Below are 16,783 nucleotides of genomic sequence, written 5' to 3'. Positions count from 1 at the left end.
AAGCAAGGTCACTTTTCACAGGTAAAAGTAAATTAAATGTCCATTTTTAATTTTTCTTTCTTTTTAATTGTATCATCTGTTTATTGTTATTCTATTAGAGTTGTCCCAGTTTTTCCCCCTTTGCCCTCCTCTGGCCAGCCCACTCCCACTCCCACAGTCACTCCGCACACTGTTGTCCATGTCTGTGAGCCATTCACACATGTTCTTTGTCCATTCCCTTTTGTTTCTTTCCATCACTATCCCCCTTCCCCCTCCCCTCTGGTCACTTTCAGTCTGTTCCATATTTCCATGTCTGTGGTTATATTTTGTTTATTAGTTTGTTTTGTTCATTAGATTCCTTTTATAGGTGAGATCGTATGAAATTTGTCTTTCACCACTTGGCTTATTTCACTTAGTATTATATTCTCCAGTTCCATCCATGCAGTTTCGAAAGGTAGGAGTTCCCTCTTTCTTTCTGCTGTGTAGTATTCCATTGTATAAATATACCATTTGATCCCCTCATTTAGTGATGGGCACTTAGGCTGTTTCCAGCACTTGACTATTATAGATAGCACCACTATGAACATCGAGGTACATAAATTGTTTTGAATTGGTGATTCAGGATTCTTAGGGCATATTTCCAGCAGTGGAATTGCTGGGTAAGAAGGCATTCCATTTTTAGTTTTCTGAGGAAATGCCATACGTTTTCCTCAGTGGCTGTACCAGTGTGCATCCCCACCAACAGTGTACTAGGGTTCCCTTTTCTCTGAATTCTTACCAGCACTTCTTGTTTGTTGATTTATTAATGATGGTCATCCTGACCTGTGGGAGATGATATCTCATTGTGGTTTTAATTTGCACCTGTCTGATGGCTAGTGATGTTAAGCTTTTTTTCATATGCCTCTGGGCCCTCTGTATGTCTTCCATGGAGAAGTGTCTATTTAGGTTCTGGGTCCATTTTTTAATTGGATTGTTTGTCTTCCTGGTGTTTAGTCTATGAGTTCCTTACATGTTTTGAAGATCAACCCCTCATCTGATGTGTCATTGCCAAATATGTTCTCTCATACAGTCTGTTTCATTTTCATTTTGATGATACTTTCTTTAGCTGTGCAGAAGCTTTTTAGTTTGATGTAGTCCCATTTGTTTATTTTTTTCCTTTATTTTCTTTGCCCTAGAAGATATATCGGCAAAAATATTGCTGTGAGGTATATTTGAAATTTTCTTGCCTGTGTTCTCCTCTAGGACTTTCATGGTGTCATGACTTATATTTATATATTTTATACATTTTGAGTTTATTCTGGTGTGCCATGTAAATTGATGGTCTAGTTTCACTTTTTTGCATCTACCATTCTAGTTCTCCCAACACCCATTTACTGAAGAAGTTATCTTTACTCTATCTTATGCTCATGCCTCCTTAGTCATATGTTAATTGACTATGAGACTTGTGTTTATTTCTGGGCTCTCTGTTCTATTCCATCCATCTATGTGTCTGTTCTTATGCCAGTACCAGACTGTTTTGATAACAGTGGCCTTGTAGTATAGTTTGATATCAGGTGTTGTAATCCCTCCTACTTTGTTCTTCTTTCTCATGATTGCTGAGGCTATTTGGGGCCTTTTTTGGTTCCATATAAGTTTTTCAAATATTTGTTCTAGATCTATTAAATATGCCATTGATATTTTAATAGGGATTGTGTTGAATCTATAGATTGCTTTGGGTGGTATGAACAATTTTATGGTGTCAATTCTTCCTTTCCATGAACACTGAATATGTTCCCATTTATTTGTATCTTCCTTAACTTCTTTCTTCAGCATTCTATAGTTTTCCAAGTTCAGGTCTTTTCCATCCTTGTTTAAATTTATTGCTAGATACTTAATTTTTTGTTGCTATAGTAAATGGGATTTTATTTTTTTATTCATATTAGGGACTCAGTTCATTTAAAACATCCTAAGAAAAATAATGCATTGTGAATAATCATATTCTATTTGCCAGTCTGAAACTTTGAAAATTAGTTCATCATTCAGACAACTAAATCAAAACAATAGCAATATATTCTATATTGCCAGATCTTTGTATATACTTCATTATTATGTATATGATAATACAGTGAAATTGTTAGTGTATATATCTCTCTACCGTACCATACCATGACCTTTTGTGAGTAATAGTCTTCTTTTAATCATCTCTGTGTCACAAAGAGAATTTCTTGTGAAGAGTGGGTACTCAGCAAATGTGTGCTGAATAAATGATTGGTAATGAGAGTCCTTTTATCATCTATTTTTTATAAAGGTGAGGGTTGAAGTTACTATAATCATACATGTTTTTCAGTCATGAAAGATTAAAGTAGAGCAGCCATCCATGAAAAATCTGGTTACCTGCATATCAAGCAACAGTATAATAATACTTTCATCTCCATCATTAAAGTACACATAATTAGTTTTCAGGCTGTACATGTCTAATAAGATGATTCACTATTTAGAGGGCCTTTAACTCTGCCAGAATGTCATAAAAATAGATTCATACATGTTTTTCTAGATCACTTCAGTAACACATTATAAATATAACTCATGCTTCCCTTGTAATTGGAAAACATATCTAAGTATGGTGCCTATCAACTTTACTAATATTTCACTGTTCATCATAAATGAAACTGGCAAATTTAAGAAAATAAAATTACACAAAAATTTTCAGCCATGTTCCAGGGTGCATCCATATTAGTAAATCAAACTGATATTCTACCACTGAAATATGAAAATTAATTATTAGACCTAAAATTCAAATTATATCATTCTAATGTTTTTATTTATTTATTTCTCAAATTTCTTGTTTCAAATAACCATTTGTATTTTTTTCATATCTATCACAGTATAGAATGTCACTGCTCCAGTTAGGTTGATAAAGCAACCACTGTATTTATTTTTCCAGCTATGAATAGTTACATTTGTATTCACAATAATTATAAAACTGTGTACCACCAGAACCAATAAAAATAAATTAGAACCAATTTAGAGATGGCCTTTGACATAACTGTAGTAGAAAAGTGTGGGGTCATGTTATGATAGTGCTCCAGTATAATTTATGCAAGTAAACACTGCATATAAAACAGTAATATTTTAAATCTATTTTAATTATTATATTGCTTTCAATGAAACCCTTGTACAATTATGAATATTATTTCTTAGGAGTCAATGGACAATATTAAAGACACTAAATAATGTCAACAAATACATAGTTTGGACTGAAAATCAAAATGTACAGTGTAAACAAAACTGTTATTTAAAAGCATGGAAATATATTTCATATTCAAGTTGTTACAATCAAAGCTGGACAAGCCACTCATTTTATTCTCAAAATGGAATGAAACTAGTGGAGCCATCATCATGAATGTTTTGTAGAAATATAATGCTTACAAGTAACAAAAATAATGTTCAGACAGAATGCTATATTCTTGGCTTCAAGTTAAAACAATATGTAATGGTAGGATTGGATAGTTAGGTGGATAAATAAATTCACCTATAACTTTCTAAACCAAAAGACCTTTTAATATGTATATATAATCTTTCAAATGTGTACACATACAAAAAATAAAATGCCAAAAATATGAATTCTTTCATATGGTGAGCATAGACATACTATACTGCATATGATTTCCAGTTGACCTTTATGTAGCTCCAGGCCCAAATTATTCCATCATTTATATAGCCAAGCCATGTCCATTATTTTCTCAAACTACTTTTCCAGAAAATTTCCTCTGCTAAAAGTCAGTGCACAAGGATTTCCTTTTCGTATATCTTGGCACTTATGCATACTTTGTACTAATTATTCATAACTTAGAGATCCTTTTAATTACATGTGCATTTCCACATATAAACTGTAAGAGCCCTGTGAGTATGGAATGGCTAGTATGATGTGTCTGTATAAAGCAGTGATTCAATAAATGTTTAATAAAGAGCATGCAATTGCTGTAGTTTGCCATTTATGAAAAATAAATACTGGTTCTCGAAAAAATCCACAAATTGTTAATTTCCATACAAATGAAGTACAAATCAAGTAAAATTTTTATTCCAAGTATGATGATGATTTCACTGAAATTGAATTTTCTATTTTTTATTAGGTAAAATATTTAGTTTAGCAAACAATTGTCATATTTAAAGTTAAATAAAATAATGAAATATCAAAGTGTAATATTTCCTTGATTAAAATGGATTATATTAAGAAAATGTAAGTGATGTAAATGGCATTTGATAATTTTATTTTAAAGGAAAATATCACACAATATCTGTTCTATCATCCTGCACAGTTTATGACATACTTTCCATGCTACATAAATAGCAGAAATACCCAACTTCAGGGTCAAAACTGTGTTGGATGACAATATATAATGAAGGACACTAGCTGGTATGTTTAAAGTGTCATTATTAACTTTTGCAGTAAAACCCTCTCCTTATATATAGTGTAAAACTTGTATGGTCAACAAAGTGCTAATGAAGAGAATTTTGGGGGGTTCAGTAATCAAGTAGGCCAGTTAACTATGTAAAAATATACTTTGTTTCTTGATCACACACTGTACATTTCCTCCCAGGTATCTTAAAAGTATCCATGAAGGAAACTAAGGAAACAAAAGTTTATAGCTCACTATGAGCGCTGATTATGAGTCAGTAATATCAGCAGAAAATGCAACACTTGAAGGGGAATACATCCCTAGAATTGATAAGGTGTCTTTCCTTGAAATAGACATACTGTTCTTTTACTCTTGTAGAAACTCTCAGAGATGTGTGAGTGCTTTTATTTGTGTCAATTTCACTCTAAGTCATAATTATTTATAGTTCAATTGGACATTTTCAGCAAGAATCACAGCATGAATGATGCCCATGTTCTCCATAGGTTTTAACTTTACCCTATCAAGGAACTTGAAATAATTAAAAAGTAATGTTCTTCAAAAGGATTGATTTTTATCAAACTAGTCTCTGTTGGCTTGCAACTTTCTTGACTCCTCAGTTCATCACTATTCCACATACTCTCCGTATTATCAGATTTTCTCCCTATGATTAATTGATCAAAAACAGTGACAACCATAAAAGTGTAAACTGCACAAACTCAGTGCCCTTATTATTTTTGGCAAAGCACATTTTCTTGGATAAGTGAACATATGTGAGGTAATAAATCTATGAACATGGTTTATGAGGTATTGCTGCAAAATAAAATTATGTCACAATTTATGTGTAAAATGATAAATGCTCACTAAGGTTTTTTTATTTGTTTTCTTTTGGGGTGGTGGTATGCTTTGCCATTTGCTTTGTTTTTAGTTTTGTTTTTTATTTTGAAGAAGACAAAAGATGTTTCTCAGTTAGAAGTTTGCTTTTGGTACAGAAAATGCTAACAGAATTATTATGGCTAAATGAATGCCCAATAATTGACTGTAAAATGGAATATTTTGGAGAGTTTAGTAGGCAACAAAAATTACCAGAGAAGTTACAGTTGTGGGGAGTGGATTAAAATCCCAGGAGTAAATGCATAAGCTCTCTATATAGATGTGTTTTTATTTATTTATTTATTTATTTATTTATTTATTTATTGTTGTTCAAGCACAGCCAATGTTATCTCTATTTTCCCCCACCACTACCCCCAACCCCAATCATCCCCACCTCCCACCCCGAATCCTACCTCCCTTTGGTTTTGTCCATGGGTCCTTTATACATGTTCCTTTATGAGCAAAAAAAAATTGCTGTTTTATGTGATGAGGATTAGACACACATGGTATTGGACACTTGAACTGTGGCTAGTTCAAATTAATGTATGCTGTCAGTGAGAAATACACACCGGATTTCAAAGACTTAGTATGTAAAAGAGAATGTAAAATGTCTCATGATAGGCACATAATAAACAGTTTTAGTACTTGAATAAAGCAAGGGAAGGGAGTTTAATATGGTGGTTGCTTGCAGTGGGTGGGATGCTCTTTTAGATGACGTGATTGAGAATGTCTTCCTTGAGAAGGAAACATTTGAGCAGAGACCTGGATGAAGGAGCAAATGATGCAAGTATGTGAAATGAACAGGTTTCAAAGCAGAAGTGTGTATCTCATTAGGCTTTCCCTACTGATTGATTATAAATCAAATCCACATGAAATAGTTATTTTTGAAAACACACAATTTAATTTTTGTAAGTTCCATGAGACTAAGAGAACTTGAGCTATGTCCTCAGTTTCTAGGACAGTACAGTACCTGATACAGGGAAGGTACTGAGTATGCTTGCCAAATGAATAAAGGAACCATCCTCTAATCAATCAATGTGTACTGAATTGTTCCATGTTGAGTAACCTGTTAAGCAGTGTGGAATAACTAAAACGTATCAGATAAATCAGTGATCTCAAGCTGCTTGTAGTCTGGCAAAGCAGAAAAGACAATGTATACAAAAAGCTAATAATGACAGGGTGTTTGAGGAAAGGAAACAATAACCGGCTATAGGAACTCAGAGGATGGAAAGACCCATATGTAGGTTTTACTGAAAAGATGGAAAGTGGAGTGAGTTGGTACTTAAGCTGGCAAAGTGGGAGGTATGGGCTCTCTAGGGAAAGTGACCTTCATGATCAAATAACCTCAAATAAAATATTTCCTCACACATGCATATAGCTTTCAAGTTTCCAAAAACACTTTTATAACTATTTTATCACTTGATCCTTACAATAAAGTTTGAGGTCAGTAGAGAAGGGACAGATGTCCAAATATATTTTGAGGAAACTGAGGCTCAGATACTAATTTTCTTAAAACCACTCGACTGAAGTTGAAAGTAAAATCCATGTTTTCTGAATCTTAAGCTAGGGCTCTGCTTCAATACCGGAAGTTAAGGGGCAGACGTATTACACAGCTCAGATCTCCTCTTTAAATAGAATTATGAAGTGTTTCTCCTAGACGTGTTTGGATAACTGTGGCTAATTGAGTTTCCATTACCTGTCTTTATTTGTGTTTACCTAACCCCCCTATTAGAGCAAGCACTTCCACAAGGGTTGGGTTATGACCCCTATTTCCTTTGTAATTTCCATAGAACATAGCACCATTGAGAGGTGTAGATTTTCCTATCTCTATTATAAAGCAATATCACAAAGATGGAAAACAAATTCTAACAAATATGTTATTATTAAATTATTATTATTCAGAAATTAAGCTACAGAAATGTATATACACAAAACACACAGCCTACATAATTTTATAAAGAGGAGATTATTGACCACTGCCATAAAGATCTGATTACTTGGATCTTTAAAGACATCTATGTACATATTATCCCCATCACAGACTGAAGGTGAGAGAAACTATAATTTTAGTTACAGGGTTTTATAAACAAAAGGAGAGTACTTTTGTTGTTGTATTACTCAGACGCTAAATTACTTCGCTAATGGCCTACACACACACACACACACACACACACACACACACACACACACAAAGAAAATATGTTCAAAACACAGGAACAAAACATCTTGTCTTTTTACAAAATTTTCCATAAGACAATGCTTTACTAAATAACCTGGCCTTAATTTTCACAGTTTACTTGAAAAAGTATGTTTTTGTTTTAATCCATGTCTAGGATGCTTATCCTATTTCTTCCTTTCTTTTTCTTTTGGCAGATTAGTAACATAAATTATTCCTATATTTTAGACATTGTAATTAGGCTTAGGGTCATATTATATAATATTTTTAAATCATGAATGAAATTAAATTGAAGTATGGCTTGAAAGTAATATAAAAGATATAAGCCACAACATGGCTAGAGCTATAACATTAATATTTGACTACACATTTGTCAGTGCTGACTATGAAACTGTTTTTAAGCCTTGCATTAGGAAGAAAAACATGTCTTTAGCTATTGTTAAAGGACAGGAAATTACTTCCACATTACATTTTCGTTGTTTATTTTTTTCGTTGTTTGAGGCTTGAGGTATTCATGGCAGTGTCATCATCAGTCTATACAAGACTACTCTTTGATTTGTTTCCCCTAATTACTCCAAGTCTCCACTTCCATTTCCCCATAGGCTCCCATTTTAATATGTTTAACACATTCCTTTTAATATGTTTGCTGTTCTAATCACTGCCATATATTCAGTATACTAAATGGTGTGTTATAGAACTCATTCAATATTTTAAATTCAACACTTCTTTTGAATTTAAATTCTTTCTTTAAATTCCACCTTTCTTTTTAAAATATATTTTATTGATTATGCCATTACAGTTGTCCCACTTCCCCCCTGCATTTCCCTCCACCCTGCACACCCCTCCCCCACCATCCCCCCCCCTTAGTTCATGTCCATGTGTCACAAGTTCTTTAGCTTCTGTATTTCCCATACTATTCTTGCCCTCCCCCTGTCTATTTTCTCCCCACCATCTATGCTACTTATTTTCTGTACCTTCTCCCCCCCACTCCTCATCTCACTCCCCTGTTGCTAACCCTCCACGTGACCTGCATTTCTATGCTTCCACTCCTGATCTAGCTGTCCTCTTAGTTTGCTTTTGTTTTAGGTGTGGTTGTTAATAACTGTGAGTTTGCTGTCCTTTCACTGTTCATATTTTTTATCTTTTTCTTAGATAAGTCCCTTTAACATTTCATATAATAAGGGCTTGGTGATGATGAACTCTTTGAACTTGACCTTATCTGAGAAGCACTTTATCTGTCCTTCCATTCTAAATGAAAGCTTTGCTGGATAAAGCAATCTTGGCTGTAGGTCTTTGGATTTCATGACTTGGAATACTTCTTTCCAGGCCCTTCTTGCCTGTAAGGTCTCTTGAGAAATCCGCTGACAGTCTGATGGGTACTCCTTTGTAGGTGACTGTCCCCTTCTCTCTTGCTGCTTCTAGGATTCTCTCCTTCATTTTAATCTTGGCTAATTATGATGTGCTTTGATGTGTTCCTCCTTGGGTCTAACTTCTTTGGGACACTCTGAGCTTCCTGGACTTCCTGGGAATCTATTTCTTTTGCCAGATTAGAGATGTTCTCTTTTATTATTTATTCAAATAAGTTTTCCACTTGTGGCTGTTCCTCTTCCCCTTCTGGTACCCCTATAATTCGAATGTGGGAATGTTTAAAGATGTCCTGGAGGTTCCTAAGCCTCTCTTCATTTTTTTTTTGCATTCTTGTTTCTTCATTCTTTTCTGTTTGGTTGTTCCTTCTTCCTTCTGGTCCACTCCATTGATTTGAGTCCCAGTTTTCTTTCCATCACTATTGGCTTCCTGTACATTTTCCTTCATTTCACTTAGTGTAGCCTTTATTTTTTCATCTAATTTGTGACCTGATTTAACCAGTTCTGTGAGCATCCTGATCATCAGTATTGCGAACTGTGCATCTAATAGGTTGGCTCTCTCTTGGTCGCTTAGAAGTATTGGCTCTGGGGCTTTGACCTATTCTCCTGCTTGAGCCATAATGTTTTGGTCTGTTTATGCCTGTTAGGTATGAGAGACAGAGGCTTAGGTGTTCACCAGGTCAGGTCAACCCTGTTCTGGGTCGTGATGCTGTATGTGGGGGTGGGGTCAGAGAGGGAGCAATAGCGTTTGTTCCATGTGTTCTCAGATTTCAGTCCCCTCTGCCACTTCCCACAAGCAAATTGGGCCTTCTGGTGCTGCTTCCTGTGTGGGTGGGCTTGTGTCTGTGGGTCTCTCCAACAAACTCTCCTGTGAGGCTGGGAGTCTCTCCAAGCACCTCAACCTCTGAAAGTTTTTTCCAATCAGTGCTTTTAGGCTTTATTTCCTGTCGATGGAGCCTTGGGTTGTGCAGTTTGTCTCACTGCCCATTTTTTGCCTGGTTTACTGCACACAAATGTGTATCTGCGGTCAGCCAACCTCCTTGTGCGCCTCACTGGGTCTGCTGGTTTCCTCCCCACTTCGGGTCACCAACCACTGCCTTTTCCGGCCAGGACCCCTCTTCTCTGGCCACCGACTCTGCCCCTCTTATAGATCTGGTTGAATGGTTGTTGGACTTCTGTACAGTTCAATTTTATGTCCTGGTTGTGTTTTTGTTTCTAAATCTTTGTTGTTCTTAAATTTGGTTGTGTGAAGAGGTACAGTATTTCCACCTATGCCTCCATCTTGGCTGGAAGTCCATCTTTCTAATTTTAAAAAGTATAAGAATAAAAACCATGTATATTTAAGCTTTACAATATGATTTGATATACATAGTGATGTGATTACCACTGTCATGATAATCAACAAGTCATTTCCTCACATAGTTATTATTCTTTCTGTGTGATGAGAACACCTGAAATACGCTCTCTGACATTTCCAGTACTTAATACAGTGTTATTAACTATAGTCATCATGTTGTACATTTGCTCTCTAGAGTATTCATCCTACAGGACTGGAAGATTGTACCCTTTGACCAACATCTCCCATCTCTCCCAGCTTACTGTGTCTGGTAACCACCATTTGACTTTTTGCTTCAATGTATTGGATTTTTTGAGATTCCACATGTAAGCAAGATTGGGCAGTTTGTGTGTGTGTGTGTGTGTGTGTGTGTGTGTGTGTGTGTGTGTGTGTGTCTGACTTATTCCACCTAGCAGTATGTCCTCTAAGAACAGATATATGAAAATGTGCTGAACACAAATCATCAGGTAAATGCAAATCCAAACCACAATGAGAAATCACCTCATATCCATTAAAATGGTGATTATCAAAAGACAAGTGAAAATAAGTGTTGGTGAGAATGTGGAGAAAAGGGAACCCTCAGCACTGTTAGTGGGAATGAAAATTGATACAGACACTGTGGAAAACAGTATGGATATTTGTCAATAAGATGAAATTAGAATTATCAAATGATCCAGTAATTTGTCTTCTGAGTACATACCAAAAGGAAATAAAATCACAATCCCAAAGACACATATACACTTCCATGTCCATTGCAGCATTATTCACAGTAGCCAAGACATGGAAACAATCTAAGTATTGACAAATGAATAGGTGAATAAATTGTGCTATATAGAAACAATAGAATATTGTTCAGCTTTTAAAAAGGAGATCCTTGGAAGAAGACCTAATTTTTGGTGGTGAACACACAATACAATATACAGACGATGTATTATAGAATTGTACACTTAAAACCTCTATAATTTTATCAACCACTGCCACCCAAATAAATTGAATAAAATAAAAAATTAATAAAAATTAAAAAGGAAATCTTAAAGAGAAGAGTATAATGGTTGCCAGAGGGAAGGAAGGTGGGGACTGTGTGAGAAAGGTGAAGGGATTAAGAAGTACAGATTGGTAGTTACAGAACAGTCATGGGATATAAAGTACAGCATAGGGAATGTAGTCAATAATATTGTAATACCTACGTATGGTGCCAGGTGGGACCTGTAAATAGAGGGCTATTATGGATAAACTTATAATGAAAAAATCCTTGTATAACTATTTTTGTAGACATATACTTTCATTATTCTTGAGAAATGCTTAGGAGCAGAACTAATATGTGATAGTGTAGGTGAATGTGTAGAAAAAACTACTGGATTTATTTCCAAAGCATCTATACCATTTTATATTCCCAGCAACATTGGTGATGTCTGTCATTTTAATTATAGCCATACTTGAAGCTCAGTAGTAGTAGCTTTAATTTGCATCTCTCCAGTGATACATTATGCAATTACTGACCATTCATATAATAACTTCTTTTTTGGTTTTAAGGTGTTATCTATTTATTATTATTTTTTAATTTAACTTTTTCAATTACAGCTTATATTCAATTTTATTTTGTATTAGTTCAGGTACACAGTATAGTGGTTAGACAATAATGTTCTTTACAAAGTGATCCCCCTGATATTTGCAGTACCTAACCAACACCATACATAGTTATCACAGTATCATTGACTATGTTCCCTATGCTGTGCTTTACATCCCGTGACTACTCTGTAACTACCAATCTGTATTTCTCAATCCCTTCCCCTTTTTCACCCAGTCTCCCAGACCCCAATAAATTAATTAGGCAAGTATATGTTTGAATATTTTGTCCATTTTTTACTTGAGTTTTAGAAATTATTATTGAGTTGTACTATCTTTACAGTATATCATGTTTTGCATCGGTGTATCTGCCCCACCCCCATTTTCTGAGTTTATGTAGGAATGATGTGGTTTTTTCTTTAAATGTTTGATGGAATTGAGTACTGAAATCATGTTGATCTGGAGTTTCATTTGAGGAAAATTTTTGATAACAAGTTCAATTTTATTAATAGATATAATGTTACTAGGATATTTGGTTTAGTCTGGGTCAACTTTGACACATTGCATACATGGAATCATTTTACCTAAATTGTCAAATTCACTGAAATAAAGTTGATAATAATATTCATTTATTATCCTTTTAATATCTGCAGGAACTTTAGAAATGTTCCTTTTATATTCCTCATGTTGGTAATTTGGATTCTTCTTTGTTCTTGAGTAGTTTTGTAATAGATTTATGAATTTTCTTGCTATTTTCAAAGAAACAATTTTTGAGTCTGCTCTGGTTAAAATTTCTATTTCCTTCATATTTGCTCCTATTTTTATTTCTTCCTCTGTTTTTAATCCACTTGCTTTTCTATATTTCTATGTTGGAATCTTAAGTCACTGATTTTATAACTTTCTTTTCTTTCTAATATATGTATTTACTGAACTGTAAATAGTTCAGGATTTTCGTCTGAGCACTGATTTAGCTGTAATCCATGAATTTTCTGTAGTGGTATGCTTAGATTTCTTTCTCTTTGTCTTTTGTTTATCTGCTATTGGTTTTTGCTTTGTGGTTACTACAAGGCTTACATAAAACATCTTATAAGTCTATTTTAAACCGGTAACAATTTGACTTCCCACAAATACTAAAGTTATACATTTTTATTCCGCTCCCACATTTTGTGTTTTTTGATGTCATAATTTACATTTTTTACCTGTGTGCTTATTAACAAATTATTGTAGTTATGGTTACTTTTTAAATTTTATTTTATTTTATTTTATTTTTTGGCAATGTGGGAAGGGAAGGAGGGAGAGAGAGAGAAACACTGATGTTCAAGAGAAGATTGTTTGCCTCTTGAATGCCCCCATCTGGGGACGTGGCCAGGCAACCCAAGCATGTGCCCTGACCAGAAATAGAAATGGTGACCTTTTGGTTTGCAGGACAACATCCAGCCCACTGAGCCACACCAGTCAGGGCCATTTTTAATACTTTTGTCTTCTAATTTTCATACTAGATTTATCATAGTATTATTACTACACTAGAACATTCTGAATTAACTCTATATTTACTTGTACCAGTGAGATTTATACTTTTATAAGTTTTCTTGTTATAAATTAGCAGTCTTTCATTTTAGCTGAAATAAGACCCTTAACATTTCTTGCAAGGCTTGTTTAGTGATGATGAACTCCTACACCTTTTGCTTGTTTGGGGAACTCCTTCAAATATGGGCAGATTTTCCAGGTAGGGTATTCTTGTTTGGCAATTTTTTTTGTTTGTTTCAGCACTTTGAATAGATTATGCCATTCCCTCCTTAGGAGTCACTAAGCTAGATTCTAGATTTCCTTCAGAGGGAAATACTCCATGTGTAGCCATAGATTCAGTGTGTACACGGGAGGAACTGAGTTCAGTACCCTCTGATTTTGCCATCTTCTGCAATCTACAAATATTAATGTTATAGTTTCCTTATTATTGAGTTCAAAATATTTTTAAAGTCCCCATGTGATTTTTGCTTTAGACTTATGGATTATTTAGAATTTGTTTTTTCTGAGGAGACTCTGGATTGTGTTTTATAACTCTGAAGAGTAGCTTTTGTTCTCTCAAGCAATTAACTTGGTTGGATGTAAATGGCAAATTCTGGCTCTTGAGCATGAGCTGAAAGAAGTTTATTCTTTTATCTTTATCATGGTTGCTTTCTGCTATCTGTCTGTTATCTGCTAAGGACATGTATAATTCTGGGACAGCAAAGATTTGGGTAGAGTTTATACTGAGAATGCAGGGTTCTCTTTCTCTGTTTCTCTTGTTTATTGATTTCCCCCACCATTTTCTACTGGTTGTGGTTGCCCCAAATTCTGTCTTCTGAGTTTTTAAGCCAGAAAGTCTGTGTTTTTTTAGACTAATTTTAACCAGTCAGGGTGAAGTTATAAATATTTAATTACTAGATATCTAAAAAGAATATAAATAAAATTCTGATTTTAGCATTTTCTGGTTTCCATATTATAAAAATACCCACCATAGCCAAACTATGTGTTTCACTGAACATTTACTGGGGTTGGTGACCACAATTAGATCTCATGAGCCACTGTAAATTGGCTACAGTATACCATTATAAACACCTCACGTGGTGGAGATTTTAACCTATCCTAAGGATAAAAGCCACAAAAATGAGATAGTTCCATTTTATACTTCTTCCAGATATCATCTGTCCTTAAAATTTCAGAATCTGCTTGATTTTGTAACTTTTCAGTGTATTTATCTTGTTAGTTTTTGTTGTTATCATTGTTGTTTACTAATTTGCCCTTTAATTTAGAAATTGTTAATAATTATATCTTGTTTGCTTGCTTGTTTTGTTGATTAGGTTCCACTTATAGGTGAGATCATGTGGTATTTGTCTTTCACCACCTGGCTAAAATATAACCAGAGATACTGAAATAAAGAACAAATTGACAGTAACCAGAGGGGAGAAGGGGAAAGGGATAACAGGGGAAAGAAGGGGCAGGGTGGTTAAGGAACATGTACAAAGGATCCATGGACAAAGTCAAAGGATAGTATGATTGAGGGTGGTAGATGGGGATGGGTGGGGGGAATATTGGGGGGGTCAAATGGAGACAACTGTACTTGAACAACAATAAAAATGCCACTAAAATTATTAATAATTAGTAGATGCTATTTATGAGAGGGTAGGTTCTAGGAAGACCTCATTTAATCTTGCTAGAAGTAGAAATCCAACAATATTTTTGACACCTGCTTTTAAATATCTAATCATATTTCTTAGCATATTATTAGGTTTATTACTGTAACTTCTGTTTAGTAGTCCACGGTATGTATTTAATATATTTAATTATATATACCTTTGTGATTACCCAGAACTGCCTCCAAGAACCAAATTCCACAAATAATGCTGCAAATATTTTAAACTTTCTCTAAGGGGTACACCAAAGAGTGGATCGTGTGGTATGCGGTTACTAATTTCACTGTCTTACCCAATTTTTCCCTAGAATGGCTGTTTTTTTTTACATTTCCATAAGAAGTGCATTAAGTGTAACAATTCTCCACATCTTAGACAATATTTGATTATATCCAACTGACACATTTGTTTGCTGATCATAAATTGATGTCAATGAATTGCTTTACTTTGTATAATGTTTCTCTAATTATTCTCTAATACGTTAGTGTAAGCATTTCTATATATACTAGTAATCAGTCAGGCTTCTTTTTTCATAAATTGTCTATTCTTGTTCATTCTGTTACTATATTTTCTTTTTCTTATCAATTTGCAGAAATCATCCAGCCCACACTTCGTATCAAATTTTGGTATTGCATGTTTTCTTGCTATCTAACTACATTCATTTTTGAACAAAATTTATGTGTCTTATAGACAAATCCATCAATTTTTTTATCTTGTAATTTATGCTTTCTGAGACTTTTTAAATATCCTTTTACAACTCAAAGCCATAAAAGTTCTCTGCTACATTTTTTTCTTTTAGCTTTATAATTTTATCAGTTGTTCCCAAACATGATAAACAAGGTAAATAGTAAAATAAAATAATTAAGAAGTTCAGGAATTCCTGGGCACTATTCTAGACCTACTTAATCAGGATCTTTCGGGCTGGGGGCCTGAAATTTGCATTTTTATAAGCACCTCTCATACAGCCAATTTCCTGAGGTACTTGAGAAACTCTCAAACATATGACATGCAAATTTGGAATTTCTGAAGAGACTATCAACATTTAGTTTAAACAATTAAGTATCTCTTATACATAACACTTTACTGTTCTACAGGAACAACTAGCTTTGTTTTCTTATTGAACCCCAGAAGATACAAAAGTTTAGGGAAATAAATATTCTCTATTCTTCTGAAATTATTTTGATTCAGTCTACTCAATAAACATTTATGTCATATGAACTGGGTGTCAAATATCTAGACTACTATGGATGTATCTTTCCCTTTCATCTCTGTCTAGTAATATACAAATAGGGAAAATACATTTACTAGTAGCATTGGTCATAAGATATCTTTCCTGTGCCCTTGACAAGTGAAAAAACTGATCATAAGAAACATGTTGCAGCAGAATCTTACAAGCCACCTCACAACCAACCATATCTTTGCATACTTGGCTAAAACTTACATAAGGGTAAATGCCAAAAGAGCACAATGCTTGACTTTTAATGTGCACAGGCATTCAAACTAGGCTGGATAATAAAATTAGAGAATTAAATAACTTTCTATTACTCTGAGACTTTTTAAAAGTAATTTACACATTTGTATAATCAAGTGAGATGAATTGTAGAGATTTACCTCAGTATATTTGAATTTGGCCTTCTGTCAATCATTAACATAGCCAAGAACTAAGAATGAATACAATCACCATTCTTTCATCAAAAGTTCAACATCTTCTAAAAAGTTTTATGAGGAAAACTAGTGGTTTTATCCAAACTAAAGCAGGTCAAAATGACTCTGAGAAATGTCATCAGAGTAAGGGCTGCCTTGTTCCTCTTTCTCTCTCTCTCTCTCTCTCTACCTCTGTCTCTCTCTCTCTTTCTCTCCCCCATCATCATTGCTTGTAAGGAACTTCCCAGTGGAATATACAACTGTTGATTTTCTGATGTAGATTAAGCCATATCAAACCA

This window comes from Sturnira hondurensis, unplaced genomic scaffold (assembly GCF_014824575.4).
Source record: "Sturnira hondurensis isolate 20B ecotype Veracruz unplaced genomic scaffold, ASM1482457v3 Scaffold0002633, whole genome shotgun sequence".
NCBI lineage: Eukaryota > Metazoa > Chordata > Mammalia > Chiroptera > Phyllostomidae > Sturnira > Sturnira hondurensis.
This window is presented reverse-complemented; position numbering follows the sequence as displayed.